The sequence below is a fragment of the Chanodichthys erythropterus genome, chromosome 23, assembly GCF_024489055.1.
Source record: "Chanodichthys erythropterus isolate Z2021 chromosome 23, ASM2448905v1, whole genome shotgun sequence".
NCBI lineage: Eukaryota > Metazoa > Chordata > Actinopteri > Cypriniformes > Xenocyprididae > Chanodichthys > Chanodichthys erythropterus.
In genome coordinates this window covers 12,424,898-12,446,177 of record NC_090243.1, presented here as the reverse complement: position 1 = coordinate 12,446,177, position 21,280 = coordinate 12,424,898, and the positions used below count along the sequence as shown (strand labels likewise).

Here is a 21,280-nt window from a genome sequence, read left to right as displayed (position 1 = left end):
AGAAATATGATTCATGCATCTGACAAATTTTCGCCTCCATCAGCTGCACCCGACAGATGAGGGCGAGCATTGGCTAGCTTCATTAGGACGAGCAGACGGTTCAGAACTGCGCTTCGACTGTCAGTGTTTAACACCTCGCCCAGATGAGCACCGTCAGCCCGTCTGCTCGCTTGCAGGGTGATGCTGGAACGTAGCGCTGATGAGGAGTAGTTTGAATGTTCTCCCCGTTCTGCTGCATCTGTCAGCATATCGCTGCCTGCTCAGGGATTTCACCTCATGCAAATGAGAGCCCGTCCATCGCATGACTCAGAGTCTCCACTTGAACCCCCACACCCAAACACACACAAATAAACCTCTACTGAAAGCACTGACTCGCACACTTCAAACCACCGGCGTACACGCTTATGTAAACTCCAGTGCCGCTTGTATGATGCCATGCTTTGCTAGTTACAGTTAAACTCATCACATGGCTGGTAAAAAAAAAATGGGGGAAAGGACTTTACCATTTGAGATTTCCCCTACGATTTCTTATAAATTATTTATGAGTGATGGATTAGGAAGTCATTCTGAGTTACCATTATTGTTGTTTCTGTCTGATTGTATGTAATTAACAGGCGTTAACTTTTTTTAAAAGTCATTTTATTTTTCTGGAGAAACTGTATATAATGCTTTCTGGGTGGGGCTGCACAATTTGGCCAGAGAAAATCATATTGCAATAAATGAATATTTTTAATTAATTAAGAGCAATTAGTGCTGTGAAATGTTAATCGCGATTAATCGCATCCAAAATAAAAGTTTGTGTTTACATAATACATATATTTATGTATATATTTATATTGCAATATATTCCAGAAATATTTACATGTATACATATGTGTGTGTGTGTATGTATGTATATATATATATATATATATAAAATATTTTATATATAAACACAAACTTTTTTTTTTGGATGCAATTGACCCTTTGCCGGGAGTTGGATTGACAAGCAATCTAACCACTCATAACGCCGAATCCGCTATTTTGTCCGACAAAGCAGTCAGGAGTTAGAAGATTAACCTCGGTGGACTTGAAAAATGATGTGTACTGACGTCTTTCCGCGTTTGAAAAAACATTCCTTCTCATGGTCATTCATGTTTATTAGATGCTATAAATTAACTAGTAAGAAGAGATGACAGCAATCTGTCACGACACATTAAAGAGCCACAAAACCGTTTTAATTGTTTGAATTTCTTAAAAAATTACACAATTTGGAAGCTGGGACTTTGTTTAATATCATAAGTAACCTGCTCTGTCTTGCCTGTCGATGTGTTGTCAGTGTCCTCTTTGCTCCGCGATGTATTTTTTACTGCGTGTGGTGTGACAGCGCCATGGCTTGTAGGACAAAGCAACAGTAACTAAAGGGGGCGGGTCTTTGGGAAGGGTCAATTAATCATTTGTCAGCACTAATAGCAATATGATTTTGTGTGGCCACATTGTTTATCATATTTCAGTTCAAACTGCAATTGCACATAAATACATAAATATGTATTTATTTATGTGTTTATTTATTTGTTTATTTTTTTTGTACGTACAGTATGAACTTTGATATGATAAACATTTAATTTCTCATAGTGCTGCTGCTTAGATATATAAGCAAAAAGAACAAATGCACTTTTGAACTGCTGCACAGTTGTACTTTGAACTGCAATATTATATACAACATGGTCAGAGAAAATCATAATGCTATTTATTAATATAAAGAAATATGTATATAATTATTAATTTATTTTTATTATTTTTGTGCAGTTGAAGTTTAAACTGCTGCATTAAACTTAGATATCCTTGGAAAAATAACTTTAATTGTCAATTTTTGTTATTATCACCAGTGCATGTCTTTATTTGTTCACTTTCACCACATTTACATATTAAACACTAGACTTCTATTTTGGCAGAAAACTAAAGGAAGGCCTTTAAGTTTATGTTCAGCTCACAACAGTCTTTAATGCTTCACTCTCAAGCATAGCACATGCAGGCTATACTTATTTAATTTAACTATTCATATTGCAATTTTGATTTTATTATGATTATTTGTGCAGCTCTTCTTCCAGGTTTATGCTTAACGCGATTTACATGTTCCTGGATCAACATCATTGTTGTCTAGCCAGGAACAACATTCCTGTCAACCATGCAGTCAAATTTTAGATGTCTGGGTTAGGTTTAAGCATAGGGCTTGTTTAATAGGAATATTGTTCCAGGACCAACCACAGCTGTTGATCCAAGAGGAACGTGTTCTACTTGACCAAATCATGGTATGCTTTGGGTTTACCATGTATTTGTACTGATTTCCACAAGCTCATGGATGCAACCCTGTTCTGACTCCCACCACATTAACTAATAATGGCTTGATCAGATCGTTAATCCAAACGGATTTACCAAATGGATGGGATTTAATTAATTTGCATAGGATTCTGATTACTTCTAGGCAGGAAAAAGAATTCATCAGGGAATTTTCACCCTTGGGTCAGCACAATAACCCAGACTGCACGTCTCTATAAACACACCTCTGTTATTCTTTATCACCTATTCTCTCTTTTTCATTTGAAACAAAACATTATAGATGTGATTCTCCTCCTTTCTTTGTGTTCTTTCATGCATGATCCTCCAGTAGTCATATAATTTCCCTGTTGGAGTCTGTATTGGTTTTCCTGTTGATTTGTTTGTACATCAAAAAGCCATATCTCTATCACGACCTACCCAGCACCCTCCTATTTGATGTAGTACCTGCTTCTTTGTGTTTACAAAACACTTGGAAATCCCCCTCCGTAACTGCCGGGTGTCATAGTGTTTTCTCAGTGGTGAGGGTAAAAGTTTTAATCATAAGCTAAACATGTTTGCTTTCCAGTATTTATGTATTTGGTGCATCATACCCGGCCGGCTTTCTCAAAACTTCAACCTTACATCACCTGCTGGTTTTTCCGTATCGTCACAGATGACATTTGATCAATGTTCTAGTCCACTGGAGTCTGTGAATAGCCCTGCTGTGCAATATTTGAGTTTCTTTATGTGTCTGGAAGGAGGAAGACATTATACTGATATGGACGAGAGAAGAAATGTAATATGTTTTACAGTGTGAAGCAGCTGACCTCAGCCTCCTATGGAATCATCTGTTATGATTGCCAACTGGCAACACTACGTTAAAGAAGGAAATGACCCACTGTTGAGATTGGGTGGGTGTAAGGAGGAGGAGGCTATGGAGTGGGTGAGGAAAGGGGCACACCTGTCACATGTTGGCAACGTTTGGTGACCATCCTAATCGGTGGTCTGTTTCCACATCCCCCGACGCCCACTACCCCGCATGTTTTTCAACTGAATATGGAAACACTTTTTGTTGCTGAAAAATGTTTTAACATTTTCTCTCTGCATGAGTAAGGTGTTTTGCAATAGAATAAAAGATTGTGGGGAACCCTCCCTTTTTTTCTGTGTTGGCCACCCACTGTAGGACAATGCCTGAGTTAACTCAAAGTTTTGCTTGAAAATTAAAGGGGACCTATTATGCAAAATTCACTTTTATAAGGTGTTTGAACAAAGGTGTGTGTAAACAACCAGTCTATAATGGTAAAAATCCACACACTCCTTTTTTATAATCCCCATAAATCATAAACAGTCTCTCCAAATGCGTGGTTCCAGATTTCCCCCTACTCTTACGTAAATAAATTAGCCCTGCCCATGACTGGTGACGATCTGCCCTATTAGCATAGATATCGCCCTGAGTGAGCTACAGCAGTCCTCCATTTCTGTTTACTCACTGTAGAAGCTGGCGTTGCACAACGTCTGCGCCAAAAAAACATGTTCTGTTATTGGATGTATCAATGAACATAAGAGCCTCCATAGACTCTCTGCATCTGAGCCACTGAGGACACCGCAGTTGAATTTAATTTACGAAGGAAATGTGCCAAGAAAGTCAATAAAGTGGTATATAGGTATTTGCGCAAATCTTTTATGCCGGACTGCTTCATAAACGAGGGTCAGTTCAACACTGGATTTGCACAAAAGAATAACATGCTAGTCGATGAGTTGAATCAACTCCTCAGCAACAACATAAATTTATTCACTAACCATTCAGAAATGTCCAGTTTCATTCTAAAAGTTGTAACGTCTTTCCATCAGTGTTCGACTCCGGTTTGAACAATGTAAGGCTGAATACCGTTACTGACAATCGTCATTTTGGCTGCGTGAGATTCTCCAGCTTTGTTGTTGTTGAGCAACCGAAGCACGAGCTGTCAAAGCTCTGCCCTCTTCTGGAAAGAAGGCTGGGACCAGCTCATTTGCATTTAAAGGGACACACACAAAAACAACATGTTTCTGCTCGAATTTGACAAGCTATAATAAATGATCTGTGGGGTATTTAAGGCTGAAACTTCACAGACACATTCTGGGGACACCAGGGACTTATATTATATTACATCTTGTAAAAAGGGGCATAATAGGTCCCCTTTGATACCATGTTTTTTGGCCTTTTTGCCACTTTTATTTGTAGGAATAGAAGGGACAGTGGAGGTGAAATTGAAGGCAGAATAAGGAAGTATTACATGTAAATTTAGATTTATGCATTTAGTGACTTACAATGGAGGAAACAATATCCATAGTATTCAATGCCAGTTGTGTAAGTACCTTGGTCTAAGGTTGCAAGTGAGATTCAAACTCTCATGGCTAACATTAGCAGCACTACTACTCAATGCTATGCTTGTCAGATTTATCCTAGCATGTAAAACAGTCATGTTTTTGCATATGTTGAGTAATTTCAGAAACACAATCATTGATGTGTAAGCACATGATGTGCGGTCTTTACCATTTTTTTCCATGAGTAAAAAAATTTTCTCATTGAGAACTTCTGTAAAACTGACTGCTAATTATTCACATTCTCATTCTCTCTTTGCTTTTGTCCCAACATTTTACAACATGTTTGACTACATAGAACATACAATAACTTTTTTTTTTTTTACAATTGAACTGTTTATATTGTAGTCGTTTATATCAAACCATGTCATAGTCTCAGAAACAGCCTTTAGGTGCAACATTACACCAAAATTAAAGCTGCAGTCCGCGATTTTTGGCCCTCTAGCGGTTAATAAACAGAACTACACGTGTCTTGCGGAAGAACATTGTAGCCGGGCCTACTTTTCTCCATGAATGTCTATGGCGAGTTGCGCAGTTACTGTGATACTCTGGGGCGGGTCCTACCAGTCCGGTCTGAAATATTGCAAATATAATCACTTATTATAAGTGTACCATAATGATTCAGGGTAAGACAAAAACAAGGTTTGAAAAATGGATTCATGTTGTACATTCTCATTATATAATTTTTGTAAATTTTGAACACAAAAAAAAGTTACGGACAGCAGCTTTAAAATAAAATAGATCTGAGTGCACATTTTTTCCCTTGCAGAGTGACATCTGTGTCATTGATCTGTATGGTTTACTTTCTGTACTGTTGCCCAATTTTCTTGATGTGGCACAATTACAATCATGTCCGACTTCTATTCTCTCATAAGAGAATTTTTTTTTCTCATGAAGCATGAGAGTGGATGAATTAGCAGGCTTTAGATATGAAAACAGCCTGGGAAAATGAAGATCACCCAGTTCACACAAGAGTGGCTGTTTATGATAGGAGAATGCCAGAAAACACCACACAGCTAAATAAGGCAAGGGAAACAAACCCTTCTGAGGGATCACAGATGACTTGCGTTTGCTAGATGCTACATTACACTTTTATCTGAAGAGATAAGAAATGATATACAGCAACTGGACATTACTGGCCGTCACTCCTAGAATCACGTTAATATAATGCGTCAGATCATTCATCATTGTAATTTAGCAATCATTAATCTTTCAAATTCATTGTTTGATTAAATCTGTAGTAGAGCTGGGTAATTTTGCCTTACCATTCATATAACAATAGATATTTGCTGGTCTATCAGTGGACTGCTTCAGATTTATGTCATTTTTACATATAAAAGTGACACAAAAACATGCAGTAAAACAGTGGTTCTCAAAGTATGGGGCGCAGCAGAAAAAAAAAAAAAAGAAAACAGCCGTCGCAACAGCGTTCAAGTGTGTGAATAGAGGTTGGTGCTCTATAAACACTTTATAATAAGCACCGAACACCAGGTCCACTGAATCGTTCTTCTTCAGACTGTTGACTTGTCACTGTCTGAACAAGCCCAACATAGAAGTTGTTCACCATAGAAAAGCACCTCTTTAGCTGAACATGCCAAACATGCTATTTTGAACATCCCGCTCCTTGCCGTGTTGCGGCGAGAAGACGTAGGATACAAGAAGCTGAGCTTGTGAGGCGCTGTCAAAAGAGCCTGCCACTGATTATATATTGTTCATCTAAAACAAATTGCTAATACGGTAATATAAGATCTTGTTCAAACTCTTATCTGTAGTTTGCAGAGACTTTCTAAGACATTTCTTTAGTGATAATGTACGATATAAAATTAAGTACAGCACTATACCACTTAAACAGAACACGGCCCCCCAATTTTCCACCTAACCTGAGCTAAAAAGAGACATGTGGTCTATCTAATTAGTTACGATAGGGCTGTTTTTAGACAGTAATATGCAGTCATTAGGAGAACAGAGAGTAGGTGAGTATCACCACTCGACACAGTTGGGTTGGATCAGCAGTGACTGCAGGGGTCCTATTCAGCGGTCCAGTCCTCAGGGTGCCACATCACACAGACAGAATCAGACAGAGAATTAGGGAACGCAGAACCACTAGCTTATGTGTGTGTAGACCAGAGGCTTCACTTTGATGTGGAAGCCATGGGGCCTGTGATCTGAATCCCAGCGTACCTCACTCTTCATAAACCCCCGCTGGACCTGAAGAGTACTGGGAAAAAAGAGGAAATGTTTTGTCCTGGATAAGCAGTTTGAAACGGATAGAGTGTATTCACTTGTGTTTTGTCGCAACGGAACAGGTTTTCATCAACATTTGGAAAGCATCTGTGCTGGGAGGAACTTGCAACCAATTTTTTTCCACCAACGAATGCAAAAAGTAGATCTGTACTTACTGAAAATCAATAAAGGCAGCACTTTTACAGCTCCTGGCAAGTGTATTTATGAACAGCACCTAACCAGAATATCTGTGAAGTGAATAACAGATGTGCATGTGTTTGAGTAAAGAGATAGTTCAGTTAGATATGAAAAAATCTGTTTTTATTTACTCAACCACATGTTGTTCCAAACTTGTGACTTCTGTGGAACACAAATGTGGATTTTTGACATTTGTACACTATTTTACTTTCATTCAAGGAAAGCTTCAAAACACATCAGTGCTTCCCACACATAGACTTTACTTGGGCGGGCCGCCCACGTATAATAAAGGCCTCCCAAGTATATTCGGAGACACATTTTTGCTTTTATTATTTTTATCCTCTTATACTTTTATATCCACGCAAGATAATGAAACCATCCGCGACCGATTAACTAGTCGTTTCGTACCTGCTCGTTATGTGTGCGTCAGAACGGTTTACTCCCGCTAACATTCAAACGGGCGCTGAATTTTGCAAAGTCACAAGGGGGCGCTGTTGCACTTTCTACAGGCTCGCACAACAGTGCTTCAGACTGCTTCAAAGTTATTCTCAAACAATGAAAAGCGCAGATTTATGCCAAGCGATTGCTAATTGAACTCAAGTTGATGAATTATTACAATATCTACTTTATGGCCTTTATATAAAATGTTTTAGACGATTGTAAGAATCTGAAGGATCAGCCTGCAATAGCACAGACATTTCAATATAAAATTCCCGGTGAATTTCGGGCTTGTTTATATTAAAAGTCACACGCTAAGTTTTTTCTTTTGGGCATTATTGGTATTCTGGTTATACTATAAATTGTATTGAATTTGATTTCCATTTAATTCATAGTAAATTATTGTAGTCTCCCCCACAGAAAGAAAAGACTAAGAACATTATTTGACGCATATATTATTCATTTTATAAATTTTACTAGTAAAATCTGTGTCCCATTCACTGAGAGAGACACTATATGACAGCAAGAAGAACATAGGAAAATGTGAACCATTTAAATGCTGTAATTTTGCATAATTTACAATGCATAATAATGCATAATATTAGTATGTAATTAAATGTAATATGTTATTTAATTAAAATTAATTTCAATAAATAAAAATACTGTTAAAAATCACACATTGTTCGTTTGTCACATGTAGTAGACCATTTTTGTGCCGTGGGTAATAGGAGTATTTTTCGCTCGGCTACCACCACAAGTATATTTCAAACCTGTGGAAGCACTGCACATACAAGTGGTCCATATAATTTTTAGAGCTATATTCTGAGTCATATTATAGCTGTTTTAGACCAGAATTTAGATCATAATTCACAAAAAAATAAAAATAAAATATATTTTATATATATATATTTATATTAGAAAAATGTATATAACCTTTCATTGTCACATTCATGAGAGAAGTAGCAATATCCAAATGCTCAAAGAATTGTTCTTTTAAGTCAAATCTTTTCAATTAATCATTTGAATTAGTTTGATTCATTCTTAGTTTCAACTCGGTCTCCTTTCATTCTAATTGCATGCAAAGAGGAACCAGTACAGTTCTTAAATTCTCCATTTGTGTTCCAGAGAAGAACTAAAGTTATACGGGTTTGAAATGACATGAGGGTGTGTAAATAATGACATAATTTTCAGTTTTGGGTGAACTAATCCTGAGCACATTACGTTGCACTGTTATTGCAACACATTTTCTTTGAAATAACCATAGTTGTCTACATTTTATATATTTATCAGGTGTATTTATTATTATACATCAGTATCAGGGATTTTTATACCATTGCCATTGTTCTACCAAAAATACATACAATACAAAAATCAATATTCTCTTTTCGGTTTGCAATAGATTTAACCAGATAAGATTTAAAAAGTGAATGATGAAACCTGCTCCAGGCACTGTATATGAAATAATTTGATAGCAAATGTCTGGTAGAGAGAGAATATGTAAACGAGAGAGAGAGGGAGAAAGATGCATGAAAGAGGGGGGCATGAATAATGCTGTTAAATATAGGAGGCCCAGAGCCTGGAGACATAGCCTTGTCTCTTTCAGTGCAATGTCAGTTTAATGGAGAGCTTTACCTTTTTTCGGATGCATCGGATTTCAAGGTCAAGGTGCAATCTTCCTCTTCGGCTCCACATTAGCACTGTTTCCCAGACCTTATGGCTTTGACCTGCTGTGCACTGGAGGATGGCCACACACTGGCATCTGGGCTTTGGTCAGGGTCAGATGCCATTTCGGCACTGACCGCCGTGTCTAATAAGGAACTGAGTTGGCAGAGAGTCCCAGCGGCATCTTATCTGTGTATCCACTAGGTTTCGTGGTAATAAGGTTTCCTCCCCTTGCTGCTAAGCCCTGCATTTTCAGCCGCTCATGGCTTCTTGATCCTGTTATACTATTGAATACGAAACAGCCACTCTCTGTTCAGGAGGGATGAGATGCTCTTTGGGTGTTGCTGTTGATCATAACCATGGTCTCATTTATAATGAATATAAAGATGTGTGGGTCTGTTCACCATCTGCGGCAGACGGCAGGTTCATCCCTCTAGTTATGCAGGATTTGTTTTTCTAGTCTGATGATTTATTAAGTCGGTGCTGTTCTGATTGAAAAGTCTGACAAACATGGCTGATTCACATTCACGGGTCAGTTCCTCTGTGCGTGTTTAATATGCATTTAAATTAAAAGAATTCCTGTTGTGTTTCCTGTGTGCGCATGTATGTGTGAGCGAAAAAGGCTAAAATATTCTTCGCTGCTAAAATATGCTGCTGAAAATTCAGCTCTGCTATAACAGAAGGAAATGACTTTTTTAAATATATTTAAATAGAAAACAGCTATTTTAAATAGACCCTTTTCACATTTCTGTGTTTCTCAGAAGTGGAAGTCGCCATAGTTGTGTTACTGTTTACTGTTACTGTAACATTACTGTTTTTGCTGTAGCTTTGAGTAAATAAATGTTGCCTTTGTGAGCAGCAATAAAACCTACCAACCCCAAATCTTTTGAATGATTACGTAAAGAAATTATTTTAAAATTTTTATAAAAGATTTGTCAACCACAAAACTCCAATTTCACCCTATTTGACCCCTGCTGAAGATTAATATCTGCTAAAATTACTATTAAAATGTTTACAGTTTATTCCACAAAAGTTTTATTATTTAATTATTATATAATTTAGTTTTAAACTGAATATATGAAAATCGAGTTTTCTGAAGGTTCCAAAATAAAATCACCTTGCAACCATGTCTTAAAACACCTGGTCATAACACCAAATTTGGCACAAACCAAGTCAAAACCATATATATAGGAAAAAAATATATATATTTTCAACTTTTTGTCATGATTCCACAATTGTTTGATTAACATTGTGCACGCTTCAGATCTGTCAATCAGTGCGAGTAAGATCGTTTTGTTTACATCAGCATGAGTTGGAAAATCACATTTCATTGCTTCAGACTCAGCAATCGAGAATTCGCTATGAATATTAAGTTGGAATGCTGTGCTTTAAAATGATACCAAACTTGTGCTTAGAGGAAGCGCCAGTCGCCAAGAAGCGAACGGAGAAGAATTGCATTTTTCATGGTCAAAGGAAAGGTATTTCTCTCAGAAAACGTACAAATAAAGATACTTTTAGATGTTTAATTGTTATTTGGAGCATTAGGATCGCTAGACAAGGGCTTAATAAACGTCTCAGGTTATGTCTGTAACCCTGGTTCCCTGAATAGGGAACGAGACTCTGCGTCATTTTTTTTTTTTTTTTGTGAAAACCCCAATTTCGACCAAAATTGACATTTTTCACTTGATTTGTCTGTAGCTCGAAATTGGCCCATGCGCATTGCACTCCGACTCATTTTGCCAGCACGAGTCACAAAAAATTTAAAATATAATAGACATAGGTCTACTCTTTATGATTTATGTCTTGAATACAAAGCAGATGTGTAATTTCAGTTGTCATGCTGCTGTCCATGGAAACTTGCTGTAGGTATCCCTCTTATGATCTCATTTGTCCGGTGGTTTATGGCATTACCAGCACCACAGCCACTGAATGATGTATGAGGAAGGAAACATCAGTGAAGAGGCTCCATTTGAAAATTCATGAGATCAGATGTTTATTGTGATCACAGAAGTCATAGCAAAGTTCCTTAGCAATAAGACACTTGGCGTGCACATAACTCTTTAACTTCTTAAAAGGAGAAGTAATGTAACTCTATCTCTTCCTTCTTCAAGGTGAAGAGGGTCAGCTGTTTCTGCATTAGCTCATCTCTTGGCTTCATGCTCAATCTGAGGATGTGATGACACCGCCGCACTTGACGCGGAACTTAGTCCTGAGCAACTGGTGATTGCCTTACAAGGCTGTAAACGCTGTCCGTCTGCGAACCTCCATTCATGCATTCAGCTAGGAAGTCTTGACACTTCTTTCCCAGTGAAAAATTTAGGAGCACATTAAAAAACTTTAGGGATGCAAAGAAAATTAATCAAATAATGTTGTTTCCTTAATAGAGGGATATGAGGAGATGTTTACGAGCAAAATTATTTTATTTATTAGAATACAAAAAGTGCACTAGGTTTTTACAAAATATTTAGCTTCAAGTTGTATTTGCCAATACTAGTAAAATCTATATATTGAATAATATGTGTTAAATGTTCTTAGTCTTTCCTTCCTTTGGCAGGCCAGACAAAAGCTACAAGAGTTTACGTTGAATGCAAGATACAGTTTACTGTGTAACCAAAATACCAACAATAACAAGGAAAAAATTGTATGCATAATGTGGGACTTTTAATTATAATCAAGCTGAAATACAAAAATACACTTATTTTGAAATTTCTGTTTTACTAATGCTGTTGTGGTGAGAAATCGAATCCCCCCGGAATTGGGTCTCCTTTAGGATCTTTATAAACACCATAAAGTAAACATAGTCATAATTCATCAACAGTAGATTATAAGCAATCTATTGGCATAAATGTACTGTATTCATTCACTGATTGTAAACTGCTAGAATACGCAACAGTGCTGCGTTGCTACTTTGAAACATGCAGAACTTGTATTTATTTAAAGTTTAATAATGGCATTAGACTGTATTGCGATTTCTGTTTTTCCATCTGCAAATATAAGACTTCTTAAAATGATAATTATAATATTTGTTATACCTTTTAAGACATTTAAGATTTTTATGAGCATAAATTTCATAAAACTGATGACCTGCAGGAACTTTTTTTATTTGTACACATGCTCCTAAATACATTTTACAGTTCGCACACATCTTTTTAGTTGCAAATCCGAATGAAATGCTTGCACTGTTGAGTCCTGCCAGGCCTCTTTGTCCATGTTTTTATCTCATTAACCGACTTTCATTTCCATCCTTAAAATGCAACACGCTACTCCAAACCTCCTCCACCACAGGAAGTCCTGCAGTGTTCAGTTAGACCGTTGGCACCCAACGCTTAGTGCCTTTCCGATGGCATTAGGGGCCACTAAAGTGCTTTGGTTTAAACAGAGTGCCAAGACACTGTTGCGTCTGACCGACACTCCACAGGAAGCACAGAAATAGAGATGGAGGAAGAGGCGGATTCAGAGAAAATACTGCATTTCACAGCCCGTTTGTAGCTGTGAGCCGTTGGACATCGTTTGTGCATTTGCTGCACTTTGATCGTATGATTACCGAGTTAGAATACAACAGCGATAATCACTTCGCATCTGCTCGCGTCTGCCTGTACCTGTGTGTGTATAAGGGGCTGCTTTTTGGAGGCCATTAACAAAGGCCTTAGGCAAACAGAAAGAGTCTGTTCAAACACAGGGCGGAAGCTCCCCTAATGAGGATGTTTACCAATGCGGGAGAAAAAACGAGAGCAAACAGGGATGTGGACACGTGGCCGTCAACACCTCCCAGCATGGTCCTGTCACCTCCACTGCTGATGGGGCAGCCGGGGCTCTCGTTTATGCCCTCATCACATCGGCAGCAGCCAGACATACCCGCGATGACATCTCATCCCAAGCAGGCTGCCTGGGTTTGACATCTCCACTGGCACTAATTCCTGTGGCTCTTATTAGGATGTATTGTGAGCTCATTTTGTGCTATTGTTACAGCCCTCTTTTAGTCATATCTGTCACCTCCATTCCTCCCTCCTTCTTTTCCTTTCGTCGTTGCTCTGTGCCAGGTGCTCTTATAGCCTGCACAGACAGACAGACAGAAACAAAAAAAAGAGAGAGAGGCGGATAAGATAGATAGATAAATACAAAGAGAGAGCAGCGGAAATGTCTTGAGAGATAGTGAGGAGCTTTTCTCCTGATAATAAGGCTGGCTGCCATTGTTAGTGGTACAAACAAATGTTGAGCCGGGTTTTTGTGTCATGGTTAAATATACTTAACTCGCTACAAAAGTGGAATAAACCGTGACCTCAGTGCAGCAAGGGAAAAAAGTCACTTCTCATCCAACCATTAGATTGATCATTTTTGGAATGGGATTTGTGATTTGCTCAGACTGCTTGTTGTTAGAGGATGTGCACACCTGCAGTTCCGTACCTCCCTTGTAGAAGCAGATGGCATCAGGTTTGATTGCTTGGTCCAAACCCAAGTTTGATTCCACCTTTCTCCTCCTCCTCATGTCTCTTGACATTGTATTGTTTGGCTGTTGTTTGGTTTTGTTGTACTAGGGATGTGCAATTATAACAATATATCAAAATCGATTACACATACATTATTTTAGTGGACACTGTGATGCTTTTCAGGATTATTTCATAAATAGTCATATCAAAAGAAATTTTTTTTTTATTTTTTTTTTTATCTTTTGATCAATTTAATGCATTTTTCTGAATAAAGGTATTAAATTCTTGACAAAAATCTAACTGACCTTAAACTTAATAATGGTAGTGTGGAAAGCATTGTTCATTTCACTTTAAAGGGGTTAAAGATTATAAATCTCTGGTGTCCCCAGAATGTGCCTGTGAAGTTTCAGCTCAAAATACCCCATAGATCATTTATTATAGCTTGTCAAATTTGCCCCTATTTGGGTGTGAGAAAAAACAAGCCATTTTTTTTGTATACTGTGTCCCTTTAAATGCAAATGAGCTGCTGCTCCCGGCCACTTTCCAGAAGAGAGGTGAGCTTTAACTAGAGATGCACCGATCGATCGGCCAGGGATCGGAATCGGACGATTTCCCTCATGATTGGTGATCGGCCGATTAGTCTAACTTTTACAGATTCCGAGCCGATCTGTTTTGTTACCAGCAGCACAGGCAATAACGTCAGCTGCGTGTTCTCGCTCTCTTCTCTGTCACGGTGAAATGACGCACACCCGCGCGGGCACCTCCTCTCTCTCACTCGTTTCATTCGCTTCGGTTAAATAGTGCTTTTATTGCGCATAATTTTAGTCATTCCCTCAGGTTTCGCGCTCACACCGAAAGCGCACGCACCACTGATCTATATAGGTGGAGCGAACAAGCCACGCTCAGTCTCAAACAGAGACAGAAGTCAATCAGAGCCACAAGTACCAAAACGAGTAGCATACTCGTATGTCAAAACCAGCGGCACAGGCAATCTTGGCAAGTATTCAGATAAACAGTCAGTTTTGAATTGTTAAATAGCTAAGAAAGTGAACCCATGTTGTGTGTAAAAGTAGATTTTTGTTTGTATATGTTGTCACTTTCTTAGAAAGAAAATCGGAATCGGCTTAAATCTGAATCGGCAGATCACACTAACAAAAAAAATCGGAATCGGCCAAGAAAATTGCAATCGGTGCATCTCTAGCTTTAACAGCTTGTACTTCAGTTGCTCAACAACAAAGCTGGAGTATCTCACGCAGCCAAATGATGATTGTCAGTAATGGTGTTCTGACCTCACCCAGCCGGTGAACGTGATTTCACCAAGTACAACATGTTCCTGGATCAACATCTTTGTTGATCCTGGAACAATATTACAATCAACCAATAAGATTTGAGGGACAAGGTTACATTTAATGTCAAGTTTAGGCTTATAAGCAGGGTTAGGTGCTTCTATATCAGTGTTATTCACCTATCATTTCCCTCTGATTTTAGGGATGTTATCAGTAGGATTAAGTGTAGAGGTAGGGATAGGGTTAAGACAACATTTTTGGACAGGAGTGTTGTTCCAGGATCAACAAAACTTTGCAAAAATCACAGTGACCGTGTTCATCCTTACATTGTTCAAACCGGAGTCAGACACTGATGGAGAGACTCAGGAACAAGTTACAACTTTTAGAATGCATCTGGACATTTCTGAATAGTTACTGGATAATTTTATGTACTTGATGTGGAGTTGATTCAACTCATCGACTAGCATGTGCCGTCATGTTAATCTTTTGTGCAAAACCAGCGTTTAATTGACCCTTGTTTGTGAAGCAGTCCAGCATAAAATGATGGCATGGCAACAACACTCTACTGCAACACTGTTCTTCTTCTCTAAAGCAGCCCAACATGGCCTCATCCCCTTTGTTGCGTGTAGTCCCTACCAGCCGTTTGTTGTAGTCCTTAAACAGAGAATTCTTTAAAAGAAAATATCTCCCTTTGCATTGAACTTCGAGCATCGTAACTTTGCAGATGTTGTTTATGCTCAAGCAGCAACATTACACACTAACTAAAATTAAATTGGACAACTTTGTTTCATAACTCAAATCAATGGACTTTTACACAGTTAGTGCTTTGTGTTGCATCAGCAAATTTTAACTTTAAAGGCCTGAGAAAGCTGCTCACCATATCTTTCTCTCTCCCTGTATACCTGTCAAGTCACGGCCAGTTTTATCTGATGTTTCTGGATTCAAATGCTCAGTGTGTCAGCATGTGCTGGAAATTCACATAGGCCGTGTTGCACTGCTTTCTTTCTCTCACTTTTCGACTGTAGTTCTCTTGCCCATGAAACACAGAATAATGTAATTCAAACAGTTGGGCATAGGGCAGCCCCCTCGCTGGGCAGACTGGGCCCAAGCAGCGCCTGCAGGATGATCACGCACCGCTGTCAGCCACAATAAAACCACTGCTTTACTTATTGAGTAGGGAACTGCGTGCTGCATGGGGATCTGGAGATCAAGAATGAGAAGAGATATACACACTCACGTTTCAGCTGAGAATGGGAATCAAAAGGAATTTTACTATTCTGGCTCCGATTCCTCTTAACGATTCCGGTTTCTTAACAGTTCCATTAATGACTTTTTTTTTTTTCAGTGTTTTTGAGAAGAAATATTTGGAAATAGGCATGCAATTCTTATTGTATTGATTGCACTCAGCAGTCTGTTGCCAAATGATTTCAGACTTCAGTGGACCAGATATGTAACAAAACTTGACTAACCTGATGAAGTAAAAAGAACCAGCTAAGAGCCATTTGTCTGGAATCATACTACACAGGACAAGCTATAGGTGTTTAATTCACTAATATGATCATCTCATAAGAGTCATTTGTTTGGGAATCAGGCTACATCAGTCAAGCTATGTGTATTTAGCCCTGTTTACACCTGGTATTAAGATGTATTTTGGTCGATCGGATCACAAGTAGAAGAAGACGACGCATTACCTGTTTTAATCTCTTTTGTCCGCTTTCAACCACTTCTGTTCTGATTTCTTCAAGGGGAGGCTGTATGTATGGGTTTTTTTCCGATCTTTCAATCTAATGAACAAAATAATTATGACTCCGTCAACAGCCCAAACAAATTTTAATATAATAAGTCAAGGGACAAGAGCCCAACTAAAGCAAACACTCATCTCCACGATGGTGGCTTAAAAATTGTGATTTTTCTCCTTTGGTGATTCTGCGTGTTCGTCTATATCGGATGTCCAAAAGACGTCAAAAAAAGACGTCATAAAAACTTTCATTCTGGCCCCTCAGTGGACGTCTTTTCAACCTGAGACAAGACCTCAAAAAGACGTCTTCTGGACGTAATTTGCTCAGTGGGAAGCTTGCACAATTTACATATGAAGAGCCATGCCGAACACTGAGTGTGTGTTAGAAATCATGAGCGTCTACACTATGAAAGCAATCCGGTCGAGTGCATTTTTGACTACCTCTGTAAGTGGTCAAAATGAAAGTGGACAAGCTCAAAACATTTTAGATCCCGTTTACACCTGTATTTTAGCGAAATCCACTTGTGATCCAAAATGCATCTTAATACCGGGTGTAAACGGGGCCTTTGATTCACTAAAGCCCTGTTTAAACCTGGTAATAAGATGCGTTTTGGTCCATCAAATCACAAGTGGACGAGAGAGACACATACCCATCTACATCTGTTGTTTTAATCTGTCTCTTTTGTACACTTTCGACCACTTCTGTGTAACTTAAATGTAACTTAAAAAAAAAGAAAAGAAAGCATCAGCTTTCTTTTCTGCTCTGACAGCCGTGAGACCGCGCTGAACACAGTAAGTGCATGTTAGAAAACAGAAATGTTTAGAGAACATTGTGCTTAGTACATTTTTCATCTTCAAACCAAACTGATGGCTTCAGCCGGCAAAGTTTAAATCCCATCTGGCTAGCGCGCTTCCCATAATGTTTATTGTGTCAGTAGGCGGAGAGTAAGCGGTCTTTAGCGGCTATTTGAACACTTTCGACCACTTGAGCATCTACACCATGAACTCAATCCAGTTCAAATGCGTTTTCGACTACCTCTGGAAGTGGTTGAAAGTGGACAAGTTCAAAACGTGTTACACCCGGTTTGCACCTGTATTTAGTGTCATCCACTTGTGATCCGATCGACTAAACCGCATCTTAATGCCAGGTGTAAACAGATCCTAAAACAAACTGGCTCATGAAGAGTCATTTGCTTGAGAATCAGACCACACAGTAGGTTTGAGTAGGATTCATTAGATTCAGTGAACAGTAGTGGGGTAAACTCGATCAGTGTTTTAGTTATTTTTGTAATGAACAGTTGACTTTGCTTCGTTTTTTTTGAAGAAACTCGGTTCCCAACCGTAGTTTTAGCACACATTTTCTCGCTCACATTCCTCACAAACACATGCAGAGGTTTTCAAACAGGAGTGTAGTGTTGCACGATATACCGGTACTAGAAAGGTATCGCGATACCCTGCTTTTAGAAACGGTACGGTTCTTCATTTTATTAGTACCGGTACTTTGAATGCCAGCTGTATTTCCTAATGTGCGACAGCAGGGAGCAGTGTGTGTGCAGCGCGCTGCTTCTGAGGCACATTGAGTGCGTGTTTATTCCTGTCAACTGCGCAACCGCAGATTCACAAAGCAAAATATGGCATTATTTTGCTTACATTGCCGACAGTCAGGGCAAGCCCACGGACACCACAAAGCCCGTCTGCAAAATACGTTACAAAATAACGCAAGCGAAGGGAGCATCCAACTTGCCAAACATCCCGATTTGTACAGAGAATTTAAAGAGCGACAGGTTAGTGAATGTGATACCAGCGTTATGTTTATGCTCTCAAAAATTAAATGAGTGTTATTTATATTACTCATGCAAGCAGACATCCGCAAAGAGGTGTATTATTGAGTCTAATAAGTGATATCTGGTTGCTAAAATAAAATTAATTTTAAAAAACAAATATGTGAAGGGACTATACAATTATATTAAACCAATTTATGCTTTAATAACATTGCTCTAATTATTTACAGTAATCAATATTCTCACTGTCAAAACACTTACATGCAGGGCTTGATGACAGCCACTCCCACTAGCCACTTTGGCGAGTTGAATATAATTTAAGTTTACAGCCAAATGGTCGTCGAAGATCGTCGTAGCACAAAATTACAATCCAATCACACAATTCGTTATTTACATGCAGTTAGTGAAGGAGGGATAGGCGGAATTGCGCTGAATGACACACAACAGAAGAGCTCTCTCGCGTGCGCTCTCTCTCGCTCTCTCTCTCTCTCTGTCTGTCGCGCGCGCGATCAGTTTTCCTCGCGTCTGAATAGTCAAATACACGTGCACACAGATGTCTAAATGTCCATCATGTGGAGTATCTCGCGTGAATACAGTCGGTTATGGCTTAAGTGGACGTAAACAGGTGGGTAATAACTGGATATTTGTCAGTTACGTCCATGCATTCAGCAGCCCAATTAAATAGGCCTGTCCATCATTAATGTTAATCAAACAACAAAAGCTGTTAAATATGTTAAATAAACCTAGTGTATCTGAAAAAAGATTATTTTTAATTTACTACTGTTTTTGTAATTTGCTTCTTTGTTCTTTTATATAGCATAACACAAATAACTTGTTCTCATACTAGCTCATGCTCATACATTGTCCACCTCTTGCCCACCTGTACATACCAGCTGATATAAAATGTAATCTTGATTTGGGTGGTCAGTCTGCATTTAAAAGTTTGAAAGTGTTTTAAATCTTCTAAATCAAGTAAAATGACTCAAAGTAATTTAAGCATAAAAAAGTCAGCTTTAATCATATAAAATGTAATTTACCAACATCAAAATTGCGGCCAATAAAAATGCTGAGTGGCTAGTTACTTTGGGAAACCACTAGCCACAGTTCTGTCATATGTTATTTATTTACTTTTCCTACTGTTTTAGGTTTTTGCCATAGTATCGTTTAAGTATCGGTATCGTGATACTGAAGTTGGGTATCGTATCGAAGTCAAAATTTTGGTATCGTGACAACACTACAGGAGTGCATGGGTGGATGCTGCTGGGGGTCTTGTGATTAAAAACACCAACTGACACACTCACACCTACCGTAAATGCAAACACACATTCACACGTTCACAAACACCTACTTGTTTACACAGGGGGCCAATAGCTCACGCAGCTTTGCCAACAGCCTGAAAATCGAGAGAAATCGATGGTATCATTTGATTGCATCAGCAATGTTTTGTCGCATTCATGACCTGCGGCTTTGAATTCTCCTGGAAGTTTCTTTCGAAAGGGGCTGTCCCTCATTTTATCTGTACACTATTCATTTACACTGTCTGCTCTGAGGGAAAGAACCTAATTATTTCCTTACAAATGGCCCTGTAAACAGGAGGGGGATGAACTCTGTCATTTCCTTGTGCCAAATGCAGATAAGTATTTATGTTTGAATGTTGGATTTCGGCTATCCAAATGCGTGAAAGACGCTTTATAGTTAGTCTGCAGCGAGTCTGGCTGGAGAAGGAAACAGCACACACGGCTGTGCGTAGGAGTGATGAGACAGTGGAAGCCCTGGCACAGAGACCCTGTCTTATACGCTCTTCTTCCTTTATTTCCCTATTTCCTCCTCCTCTTCCTCTGTGAGTGGGCTCACAGGGAGCCGGGCTCAATGTTATGGATTTGAGCTGTCTTCTTCTTTGTGCCTGCCCCCTCTTTCTCTCTATCTTCCAACGGTTTCTCTCTGGGCTGGACGGTGTCCCGGAGGAATTTGGCTACACAGATGTGGATTGTCTGTTGAAGAGGAGGGTTGTGCTCATTTTAAACCCCCCTGCGAAAACACATCATTTTCCTATACATGGCAATTAGACATGTTGCACATTACAGACCTTCTATCAGACATTGAATGTGGGACTTATTGTCTTTTGCCAGAATTAGGCCTGGAACTAATGATTAATTTGCTAACTGATAATCCAATGATTACCCAGTAATTTTATTTAAATATATACACATGCATAAACAAAACGTCTATTGTTTATGTATATATTTCATTTACAATATTTTAATATCTTACTGTTGGCATATACTTGAAAGTTTGGAGTCAGTAAGTTGCATTAAATTGATCAAAAGTGACCATTTACATTGTTACAAAAAATATATATTTTAGATAAATGCTCTTTTTTTAATTATCATGGTTTCCACACAAATACTAGGCAGCACAACTGTTTTCAACTGTGATACTGACAAAAAAAAAGTATTCTTGAACACCAAATCAGCATATTAGAATGATTTCTAAAGGATCATGTTGTACTGAAAACTGTTTTTACTGTATTTTTTGATCAAATAAATGCAGCCTAATGGTTAGAAAGTCAGACTTGTAACCTGAAGGTCGTGGGTTCAAGTCTCAGTACCGGCAGGAAATGTAGGTGGAGGAGTGAATGAACAGCACTCGCTTCCACTCTCATTACCCACAACTGAGGTGCCCTTCAGCAAGGCACCTAACCCCCAATCACTCCCCGAGCACCGCAACAAAAAATGGCTGCCCATTGCTCCTGGTGTGTACACTTGGATGGGTCAAATGCTGAGCACACATTGCAAGTATGGGACACCATACTTGGCCACACGTTACGTCACTTTCACTTTCACTATCTAGTTGATCTTGGGTAAACCT

The 21,280-nt window shown here is 38.7% G+C and overlaps 1 protein-coding gene across 6 annotated transcripts in view; it reads left to right on the top strand.

Moving 5' to 3' along the window:
* Positions 1-21,280, top strand: part of bcl2a (BCL2 apoptosis regulator a) — an 80,521-nt gene that overhangs the window by 38,612 nt on the left and 20,629 nt on the right. The window lies entirely within an intron of this gene.